The sequence below is a fragment of the Typopeltis vanoorti genome, chromosome 21, assembly GCF_054136105.1.
Source record: "Typopeltis vanoorti isolate ZY-2024b chromosome 21, IOZ_Tvanoo_1.0, whole genome shotgun sequence".
Classification (NCBI taxonomy): domain Eukaryota; kingdom Metazoa; phylum Arthropoda; class Arachnida; order Uropygi; family Thelyphonidae; genus Typopeltis; species Typopeltis vanoorti.
The window spans coordinates 15,468,843-15,481,309 of NC_143569.1; the positions used below are offsets into that span (position 1 = coordinate 15,468,843).

The 12,467-nt window shown below is 38.4% G+C and overlaps 1 protein-coding gene across 4 annotated transcripts in view; it reads right to left on the minus strand.

Moving 5' to 3' along the window:
• LOC150094641 (tudor domain-containing protein 7-like) overlaps positions 1-12,467 on the minus strand; it is a 624,604-nt gene that overhangs the window by 410,981 nt on the left and 201,156 nt on the right. The gene's annotated exons all lie outside the window — the stretch shown is intronic.

The window sequence follows — 12,467 nt, forward strand, 5'->3', positions numbered from 1 at the left end:
TACAGATCAAAAAAAGGATTCAAGGACTGAAATCAAGCAGATTCCTGTCCCCCCCCCCATCCACATACCACTTTCCGATACCTGTCCATCAGACATCCACTCATCCAAGTCAATAGTTTATATTCCAATTCCATATTCTCCAGATTATGCAACAGCTTTTCATGTGGTATCCTATCAAATGCTTCATCAAAGTGAATCCATTTCCTATATCCAATTCAGTCATAATATTTTCATAAAATGATCATATTACTAAAACATGATATCCCTTTAGTAAACCCATGATAGTCTTTGTAAAGCACACTGAGAGGTCACTTCATTAGCAACAGCATTTAATGAGTGGAAATCCCTCCCCCTTTGGTTAAGAAGAGCCAGTATTTTCTGTGAGAGTGATTCAGCTAAGTGTCTAAAACATTCCTCTGGGATGTCTTACCACACTGTAACAATAGCATTGCCAAAATGTTGCAGACTGGATTTTCCACACTGCTGCTGTGGGCTGCTTGTTCTCCCGCATCCAAGAAATGCTCAACTAGATTGTGGTCTGAAGACTGTGCTGACCACTGAAGTAAGTCACTTATGTTCCTTGAAACATATCAACATGCTACGCACTTTGTGGCATGGTGCACTGTCTTGCTGGAAGTACCCAATTGACATAAGATAAGTTGCAGACAAATGTCTGAACATGACCATCAATGATATTAAGGCTGACATTCAGGCATTCAACTGGTATCAGACCTCACGTGCCAAGAAAATATTCTCCCACACCATTATACCCCTGGCACCAGCATGAGCTGTTGTTACTTTAGCAAGAAGGGTTGATTACCTCATGCTGTTGCCACCATATTCTGGTTCTCCCATCACCATGATGCAGTACAAACCAGGACTCAACAGACCAGGTAACATTTTTCCAGTTTTCAGCTGTCCAGATGATCACATGCCCACTGAACCACATCTTCCTGTTCTTAGCTGACAGCACTCAGCCCTGAGAGAGTCATCTGCTCCTGTACCACATCCATACAGCATGTGATGAACCATGCGCTCAAGTGATTCTGACCATACTGTTGGGCTGAGCTGCATTTACAACCTTTGACTAGTTGTAACACTCCTGTCACATTTCACAATCCTTGCAAGTCTTCTTTGACCCTGTTCATCAATAATTGTCTCCATCCATAGGACTGTAATTGAAGTAGTCTGGTTATTACATCACTCGAGTCAAACAGAAAACAAAAAAGTCAAACAGAACTGCTAGATGCCCGTCTGCCTGATTGATATAGCAAACTGAATATTATTTCAGGAATGATCTGTTTTCCTAAATGGGGAAGTGTCCCTAGCAAAGTGGCTATTCAGTATATCTCTTGTATACGAGTTCTTACCAACTTCCCTAAAATCTTCACACCACTCCTCCAGAGAAATGGATAGGTTGGTAGTTAACATTTGGTTTTTGAACCACTCCTCTACAACACAACTATCATGCATTCCTCACATTCCTGCGATTTTTCCTGAGCTGAGACTCATGTTATACCAACATGTCAAGGACCTATCCAATTTGGTTAAAACATTCCTTTAGTCCTACCTGTTGCTACTGCCAAATTCTTATCCAGGTTATGCAAGTCTTGAACTTCCTTCTCATGCACATCTCTATTTTTTCATTCAATGTAGCAATAGCACACAATAACATACGTTTAGTTGACAGATGTTAGTGAAGTGAGAACATTTTCTGAACACTGTTATCTGCCTTTCACATAAGGGTACCATTTGCATTCAGCAAAGTTATTCTTCAACATGAATAGCATTTTTTCTTTTACTTGCAACATAAAATTCTTTTGGCTAATTTCTTTTTATACTCCAGTTCAGCCTTCCATATATTTCATAATTCCTCTTACTCTTATTTTCACGATAATCCTTCTCTATCATCTTCTTATGGATCTTTTACTTAAATCAAGTTGCACATCCATTTTACTGCCATCCTATTTGTTCTTCAAACTCTGTAAAATTCTAGAGTTCTACTCTTGAGTACCTTCTTTGACATGCTGCTTGAGAAAACTGTCTTGCAATAGCCAATTTTCCTTCATTCTTTTGAAATTTCTCTGCTACCCAATCAATGTTCAAATAAGTCAACCATAATACTTGTTCAGTACCAATCAGGGTAATTTGGCAATGCATTTCTTCATCTCCTACAGCAAGTCCAACATAAATTTCATTCTGTTAGCCTCCAACACACACACACACACACACCAGATAGCCTCGAAGTTACTACTACATGGGACATTATTACTGTGACGGCTTTTCTGAGTTTGAACCCAAAGTGGACTCAAATCATCAGATATTAATAGCAACTCCCACCTGTCTCTTCTAATAGTCACAAAAATAGTATATCCTTTATACTCAATTCCAGTTACTACATCCGACTCTGAGAGCTAGTTTTGACTAATGCCAATAATATCTTAGGTCACAGCATATTCACCAAATCCAAAAATTCTTTTGTTCCTGATGCTCCTGCCATTCAGGTAAATACATTACAAGTTACATCTACTTGCTTTTTTGTATTATGGAAGTTTTTTTTTTTTCACTTGGCTATGCTACTAATTATATATTGGGTCCAAGTATTAACAAAGTTTGTGCCTGAAGTACTTTGAGGAATGGGGCAACTTTGTAAAGGTGGTACAAGTTCTCATAACTTGCCTTAGTATCTCCCATAATGCAAAGCATATCTCCTTGTGGATATGTATAAGGCTATGCATTAAGGCAAGGGCCACTATCCACATTGGCTTCAACCTTTATTGAGGTCTCATCATTAGGAGCCAGACCAAAAGGTAGTGATACTAAGGTGAAAGTAATGGAGAAGTCATATTTATCTATACAAGTTGCCAAAGGGTGTCACACCCTATTATTAAAATTCTCTGAATTAGAGATAAGTTTATAGAAACCTCTGGATCTGACTCCCACCGATGAGACCTCAATAAAGGTCGAAACCAGTCTGGGTTATGGCCCTTCCCTTAATGCATAGCATTATGTGTGTCTGCAAGGAGATGTGCTTTGTATTATGGGAGATACTAAGGCAAGTGATGAGAATTTATACCACCTTTACCACGAGTTGTCCCAGTCTTGAAAGTACTTCAGGCACAAACTTTGTTTGCTAACACTTGGACAAAGGATAAAACAAAATATAATTAGTGCTTTTTTTTGTATGCTTATATCTACAGTTTACTTGTTTTGGTTGGGCCAATTTCTCTTTTTCATCCCCAGGGCGCATTCAAAAAACTTTAAATGAAAACATACAGCTTCTCCCTTCACCAGATCCCTCATCATGCTCAATGATCTTACACAACCAATCGATCGTTTTTCCCAGGGTATTCTAGTTTCCCTGACTCTACATTAGGTCTCACCTAATAAATAATTTCTGCTGATATAAAAACAATTAATGTAAGATTTTCAAATTCTACCAAATATATACAATTTCAAAATATGAGACTGAACTTGATCTGATTATTGAAGTCACAAAAATTGGTGTGTTAAAATATTAATCATTCCTTCTCTCCAATCTATATGTAATATGGAGAAGAGATAGTGGAGTCAGAGGGTCCATAACACCCGAACAGATAATCAAACTCACAAGTTCCAAAAAAGAATAACATGATTCAAATATGACTTCCAGGTTGGCATTCATATTCATGTCTGTAGACTGCATGTGCTTATGGCTGGTTTCCTGCTTCATGTAAAGGTCTTGGTAACCCTGTCATTCTAAAATATGCCAAATATCAAGAGAATGTAAGATTTAGCTTATGGAAATTTTACATAAATAAGAAATACACAAATATTACAAATAAGTACACAAATGGGCAAGGTTATATTCTCTCCAGCAATCTAAAAAATGTTCTACAATGCAAAAACAATTCATCACCGTAGAACTTAGTGGTGCTTTACTAGTTCTACAGAACATCATCTTAAAGATTATTTCTATAGAACCTGTCATATGCATTTATTTAACTGGACAAATCAAACTATTAATAATAATAAAAAATATTTTAAAATAAAATTCAAGATCAGGTTGATGGACATAGTATTCTTTATGATGGTCAACATGGATTCGTAAAAGGTAGGTCTTGTTTTAGCCATTTACTTGCATTTTATGATAAGGTAATGAGTGTTTGATAAGGAAAAATTGTATACATTGATATTCTTGGACTTTGCAAAAGCATTTGACAGATCATCACATAAGTTGGTGTACAAGCTGCAGAGGATGGGAGTAGATAGATGAATTGGTGATCGGTTCTCTGAACAATACCAGCAAGTTAAATATAATTGAGCAGAGTTTCAAAAAAGGAGGATAACCAGAGGCAAGCCCCAGGGTACTATTCTTGGGTCCCTGCTATTTAATTTCTTTGTAAATGATATATTATGTGTACTGACTAGGGATCTTCAGTTATTTGCTTATATGCAAAGTTAGGGAGAATTATAAGTAGCACTGCCTAATGTTATTTCCCTTCAGGAAGATTTGAATAGACTTTTGACTTGGACAAGGAAGTGAGTGAGGTTGTAGTTTTCATATTAACAAGTGCAAGGTATTGCATTTTGGAGTGCAGAAATATGACTGTTTACCATGTTGATGGCATTGTACTGCAGGAAGTGGATGAGATTCGAGATTTGGAAGTGATGGTCGCCAATAGATTGAAGTTTAAAGCACACATTGTAAGTGTTGCAAAGACTATGCATCATAATGATGCTATGCTAAGAAGTACTCTATCATGTAGGGATAAGGAAGTGGTTGTGCCAGTGTATAAAGCACTAGTCAGAACCACACATGGACTACTACTGTGCTCAGATTTGGACACCTGATTTTCATTATTATTACGGGCAACTCCAGGGAGTCATTAGACTCATCGAAGGAGGCCCCAAATCATATTCATCACAACTATTCAATTCATACAGTATCATACCTCGCCTTAAACTCATTCACTGTCACAACATCCACCACAGACTCAGGGAGCGCATTCCACTCATTCACTACTCTAAAAGTAAAGAACCCAGCTCTAACACCTTTACTAACCACACTTTTGCCCAGTTTCCATGGATGTCCCCTAGTCCTCCCACAACCAGCCCTGTTCTCAAAAATATCTCCTGAATTAATTTTAGAGAAACCCTTCAGTAATTTGAATGTCTCAATCATATCTCCTCTCCTCCGCCTATCAACCAATTTTTGCAACCCACAAATCCTCAACCTGTTCTCATAAGGTGAACCTTATGAGAACAGGTTCCACAGACCTGCTATCATCTTGGTCACTCGCCTCTGGATCCTTTCCACCTCCTCCCCATCAAGAAGAAACCTAGGTGACCAAATCTGGGCACAGTAGTCGAGATGGAGTCTTATCAAGGCTCGATACAGAGGAACAATAACTTGCTTGTCTCTGCTCGTCAACGTATTCTTCAGCAACCAAGTGATTTGATGAGCTGACTTGGCCACTTTTGCGATGTGTCCCCTAAATTTCAATTCCTTATCCACCAACACTCCTAAATCTCGTGCCTCATCAATTTCCTGGAGCACAGTTCCACCAATGCAGTAAACTGCCACCAATCTTTTCACCCCAAAATGCATAACCTTACATTTTGCCACATTAAATTGACATCCATTCTCCTTAGCCCAGACCTCCAATCTATCCAAATCATCCTGCAAAATTTTGACATCATCTGCATTCACTATTGCCCTACCCAACTTCGCATCATCTGCAAACAAATGCACTGTTCCTCTCAGATCCTTTCCTATATCATTAATGAACAAATTAAACAGCAGTGGTCCAAGAACAGATCCTTGTGGCACACCACTAGTCACATGCCGTCTTGTGGACTCTACTCCTGAGTAAACCACTCTCTGATATCTCTCCGTCAACCACTCTCTGATATCTCTCCGTCAACCACCCTCCTATCCATCTCACCAACCCTATGTCCATCCCCATATGCTGCAATTTACTGATTAGAATTCCATGTGGTATCCTGTCAAAGGCCTTAGCAAGGTCCAGTAGAATCACTGTAAACCCATTACCCTTATCCAGTTCAGCCGTCACTGTGTTATAATACGTGAGCAAGTTACTGAGGCATGACCTACCCTTCACAAAACCATGCTGTCCCTGATACAGTATCCCATTTTCTTCTATCCAATCTTGTATTTTCCTCTCTACTATTTTCTCTAAGACCTTGATAATGATTCCTGTTATGCTGATTGGCCGGTAATTTTCAACAGCAGCCTTGGAACCACATTTGTGCAGCAGAACCATATTCCCCTCTTTTCACCCCCTTGGGACTGATCCAGATCCGAGGCTCAAATTAAACAAAATGGTCAAGGGCACTGACAATTCTTTAGCCGCTTCAAGTACGACACAAGCTGGTATACCATCCAATCCCACAGATGTATTGTCATTGAGGTTCTGTAATAGACTAGTTACCTCTACTTCATTCATCACAATTCCAGTATAAGCTGTTGGTTCTTCCATTCCTGCAAAGTTGCCACCTAGATGATATACTCTTGCAAAGTGCTCGCTCAGTAATTCCACAATATCGACTGATTCGGTTACCTCCCTACCCTCAGCATTTTTTAAGATCATTCTACCATGAGAATTTTTCCTTTTACTTGCAACATATTGAAAAAACTGTTTGGGATTCTCTTTAGCTTGCATGGCCAATTTTCTTTCGTAATCTGCGTTTGCTTTTCTTACCACCCTTGTTACTCCTGGGTGGAGCTTTATACTGTTCCTGATGGTCACCTTTCTCCTTAAATTCCCTCCACAATTGTTTCTTTTTTTGCAGCTCAAGCTTAATAGTGTTATTCATCCATTTAACCCCTACTTGATTTATTATTCGGACTCTTGGTATACAGTCAACCATTGCCTCCTGCAAACAGTTCTTAACCACCTCCCATGCACTATCAACATCCAGCCCTTGCAGTTTTACATGCCATGGCACTGAGCCAAGCACACACCTAAGCTTGTCATACTTACCAGCCCAGTAATTCCACATGTACCCTGTCTTAATTGTAAATTCCACACCTTTAGCCACCTCCCAAGTCAAGACCCCATAATCACTCTCACCAATTGGTGGCAACGTGGTCACATTCGTTACAGCAAAATTCTCAGATGCAATTACTAGGTCAAGCACTCTCTGACCCCTAGTATTTTCCATTACATGCTGTCGCAGATAGTTATCCCTTAATAACCGCATAAAATCCAATTCCTTCCTCCCATGTGTCCTCTCCTCCTTCCAATCAATGTTACCATATTTGAAATCTCTCATAATAATTACCCTACTTCCACTCATTTCTTCTATTTGCCTATGCATACTATCCCCACCATCTATTCCATCACCTGGTCTATAGCAGCACCCAATTGTATATTTTGTTCTGCTAGATTCTATCTCACACCAAACAGCCTCAAATGTGCTCTTTTCTCTATCCTGCAGTTCAACTTCTATACTCCTTGGCTGCAGCTCATCAGCTATCATCAATAACACTCCCCCACCCTGTCACTCCTGAACACGCTATACCTGTCGCATTCAATCCCACTAGCGTTATCATCTTCTGTCACCCATGTTTCACTAATACCAACAACCCGTGGCCTGGAAGTGCCAACCATGGCCAAAAACTCTTCCTTCTTATTCCTAATACTCCTGGCATTAGTTTACATGAATTGCAGAAGCCCATTTGTCCTATCCCTACTTTGATGCCTTATACTAACTATCCCATTCTGATTTGTAGTCCTTCGTATTCGCTCGGGCATAATATACTCATTCATACACTCAACTGCCTCCCTAAAGTCTGCATATCTACTCCCCCCCCCCTCTTAATAAATCTAGTTTCCCTGAGTCTGTACATCCACTTCCACATCATTCATCAACACTTTTTCAAGTCTCTGTACACCAACTCCATTCAAATGTAACCCATCCATCTTATATAAGTCCTTTCGCCCATCTAACTCATTCCACACATCCAAATTCCACACCACTCTCCATGCATAACCCACGCATAAAGTCATTGGCAATTATGGCCCTCCTTTTAAACACTTCGCTGTCATACCGCGGTAAGATACTCGCCATCCTAACTCTCTCACTCTTCTCTTTTGCTACCTCAAATAATTCCCTCACATCCTCTATCATTTCCATTTTGTCTTCTTTCAAATCATTTGTTCCTGCCACGATTATCATCTCTTTCACCCTCTGTTTTTGCAGTCGAATAGATTCGCTGACGTCCTTTATGTTCGCACCCGGCTGGTACGACTTCGTTAAACTCTCAACTATTACGCCTCTTAATAGCGAATCCCCATACAGCACTCACTCCTTCATTTTATTGAAGTTTACGAACATTCTATTATTTGCCATCACAGACGTTTGCCGGTTATTTGTCGGTACGTTCAGCACACATTTTCCCATACGCTCCAGTTGCCTTTTAGCTCTGTGTATCGCACCGTTCAAACGGGCAATTTCACTACTCACATTTATCTCACCATTTTCATTATCAATCAAATCATCCATTCGTTCTGTATTTCTACCTTCATTTACACTTTCAACGACTCTCTCACACCTATCTGGCACTACCACGCAATTCTCTAGCACACCGCCATTTTCTACATTCTGACTATCGTTAACGATATCACTCTCGCCACATGAAACACGCTTGAAATCCTCATTCTCTTTACACTTTCTGCACATATTAACACCACTATTACTTTCTAACCAGACTCCCACCGCTCTTTGCAAGGCAAACATCTCACAGACAGCACATTGCATAAATTCGTTTACATCAAAACTCTTAAACAAACATGGCGACCTGGCTGCCATTTTTTTCTTTATCGGTGCCATATGTACGCTATCTTATCTTAAAATTAATAATTAAAATAACAGAAAACACGCAAAAATTGCACAGACACACCAAGAAACAAAAAGCAAACAATACTACTTAAAATTCTAGTAAAATTTCTAATGTTAACACAAAATACTACTAATCTTTTCAGGAGCTCTCGACAAGCCGACGATCTAATCAGTGCGACACCAAGCCATATTATGATATGGAAACATTGGAGAGTGTCCAGAGATGAGCGACTAAGACAATATCAGGACTCCAGAATGTTGTTTATGGAGAGGTTGAAGGAATGTGGATTGCAGAATTTTGTAAATAGGAGGGAAAAGAGGTGATATAGTAGAGACGTTTAAGTTAACAAGGATGATTTTATTGGATTAATCCAGAGAGGATTATAAAAAGAGTAGAAGGTGAGAGCAAAATAACCAGAGGCCATCCCTGGAAGTTATTTAAGAATGTAGTGAAAACAGGTGCAAGGAACAGGTTTTTTTTACATGGAGAATCTTAACTGAAATGCATTACTGAAACTGAGTGAATGGAGCACATAACTAGGATGTTGTTAACGCAGGGAGTGTTAAGGATTTTAAGATTCAGTGCAATAAATATGTTGTCAGTTGAATGAACCTCCCATGAGTCTGCCGACTGCATGGAGGGTATAATGACAAACATACAGCCATGTTGAATGTAAAAGCAATAGTAAAAGCAATTGCAACAATGTATAGATTAGAACAAGTTGTGATGGATCACAGTATGAACAAGATGTCACTTTCAAAGAAACTTAACACACAACCATTGAGTTCATGTGATTGCTATCTGTCTCCAAAAGTTCACATTCATCTATACTTAGAAAGGATAAATAATGAAGAGTGATAATGTAAGGCACAATTTAGAAGGCCAAATAAATTTATGAAGAGGGCTGTAACTATATCAAGAGAGGTAACATTATGCTAAATATTTTTGGAGAAAAAAATCAGGCCACAAATCAGTTCACAAGACTGGCTACATATGCTTACAAATCTATGTTATCCATATTACTCATAATAAAATCATCATCACTGGATATTTCTACTCTACTTGAATTTCTGTCACCATAACCAATACTCCCCCCCCACACACACACACAATCTGTCTTACCATGTTTATCCTCCCTAAATACGAAGAACCTGTTATCTTTGATTCTTGTTATTCTCAATGTTTCTGCCATACACGACAATCATCCGGATGAGTATTCTGGTAACTGTTAAAATATGACACCAATTCAAACATGCCAGTTTCTGAGGTCATCCCTAACTTACTGTTTTTTTGGAATAATTACAAAATTTAATGAACAAGTTAACTCTTTCATGCGACCACCAAAACATATCTATTTTCCTTCTATGTTCACTCTTTTTTGCTGAACAGTTTCTCCAAATGCCTAATACCAAATTCATTAAAATATACTGTATATTTTCTGCAGTATTCTCTATATATAATCCATTCTGCAAATACAAATCACCTCCAAATCAACACTGCACACCATTTGTCCCATACCATCTCACTTAATCATTCCCAGTCAGAGCACTGTGCTATCAATCACTCCTGTCAAACTAAGAAAACAATCTTTTTTCTTGTCTCACATTTCTCATATCATATTTATTACCCTTTCAAATCATTCACCCCAACAAATTCAGTCTCATCATAGATGATGAGACTGAATTTGTTGGGGTGAATGATTTGAAAGAGTTTGAAATGATTTGACTCATTCTACTTGATTACATATAATGTCACATGAATTTTCACCAGTAGGAAAAACATGCTTTCATTGTTCATTCATCCAAGAATACCCTTAATCACGGAATCAACATATATCACACTTTTTCTATATGTTTCTTTCTTGTCTCCCCCTTTACTTTTTACCCACATTCTTTTTCCTTTATCTTTCCTGCTTTCAAGCACTTTTCTAGTCTCTCCAACCCCTGTGTGGTATTGTGGAGCATTCATCAAAACCTCAAAATTGAGCTCTTCTATATATCACCCTTTTCACACTCATCTCCATCAAACTGCTATCTGTCTTGCACACTGAAATATAAATAAATAAAACTTTTTTTTTTACCATCAATGCACATGGTAGAATAATACACTGGTGTCCAAAACCTACGGATGAACACTATTTCTGAAGATTATAACTGCAAATTCAGATGAATTGGCTTGTGACAATTTGTATAACTGATGATTTAGAGTAGAAAGCAAGTACACGTTCAAATTTTTGAATCATGTACAAAGGAGTCACATGGTAGCGCTCAACAGGAAAAAAGGCAAAAGGCTACAGTAAGTGAAGTGTGTTTGAAGGAATAAAGTTACAAACTTGGATGTCTTGTAATGTCTCAAAGGCATCACTAGATAATTTCACACATGGAAGAATTATTGGAAAGCTTGAAGAAGGCTGCAAAATTATTGCTATTGCCAGAAAGTTCAGAATCTCATACAGCATTGTATACAAGCTTTGGGCAGCGTTTAAAACCAATGGAATGTGTTCCAGATTCTGCAAAGAGGTTACCATCATTCTTCCATGGATGGAGCATGAAGACAGATTTTTAGTTACAACAGCAAAACTTAATTGACACATCATGGCAGGTCAGCTTGCAAGTCAGCTCCATTCAAGCACAGGTACGGAGATATCTCGACAATCTGTCACGAGTAAGCCTATATGCCCGGAGGCCTGTAGTCTGCATCTCTTTATCCACAACTTATCATAAAGCACATTTTCAGTGGTGTTGTATCCATAAAAATCAGACAAGATATCAATGGGCTAATGCACTACAGATGAGTTATTTTAGTCTTTCCTCCAATTCTAGATGACACTTGATCTGGAGTGAAAGTGTTATACTGCTTACCATTGTGAGAATGTTCTTGAAAGGGAAAGATACAGCAGTACCAGGATATCATTGTGTGTAGAGGCATAATACTTAATAAATGTACTGAGCTACAAGTGCTGGAAAAAGGGACTATGACTAGTGAACAATATTGCAATGAAATTACTTATGTTTGATTGTTCATATGGTGCTATATGAAAAGAATTTATTTTTTGGATGAAAAGGCCATACCATTTCATATATGAGGTGGAGATACTTCTGGAGACTGAGGATATTAATCAAATCAAGTGGCCAGTATGCTTCCCAGATCTCAACTCCACAGAACATGTTCAGGATGCAACAGAGTGACATTTCTGCTCAAAGTTCTCTTCCAGAAAAAAAACAAAAAAAAAAAAACAAGGTCTTATCCTTGGTCTAAAGGAGGAGTGGGACAGTCTGCCTCAAGAAATCCTGAATCACTTGGTGCTAAACATAGTAGTGTTGTGAGAGCTGCATCGCAGATCAGGTTGGGCATATTACATACTGAAATGTCTCTCCACATAGTTTTCTGTAAAAACTGTACATTAATTCCTTTACTATATCCTTAGGAAATTTGCAACATTTGGTAAAAAGTTAATGCAATTTAATTTATTAGTATGTTGGCAATAAATTTATGCCCACTTTTGGCTGTAGTCATGACAATTATTTCATTATACAGGTAAAAATGTAGTTCATCCTTAGCTTTTTTTCACCAGCATATATTCTATCATGTACATTGTTGATTCCAAAAGCTATGTGGT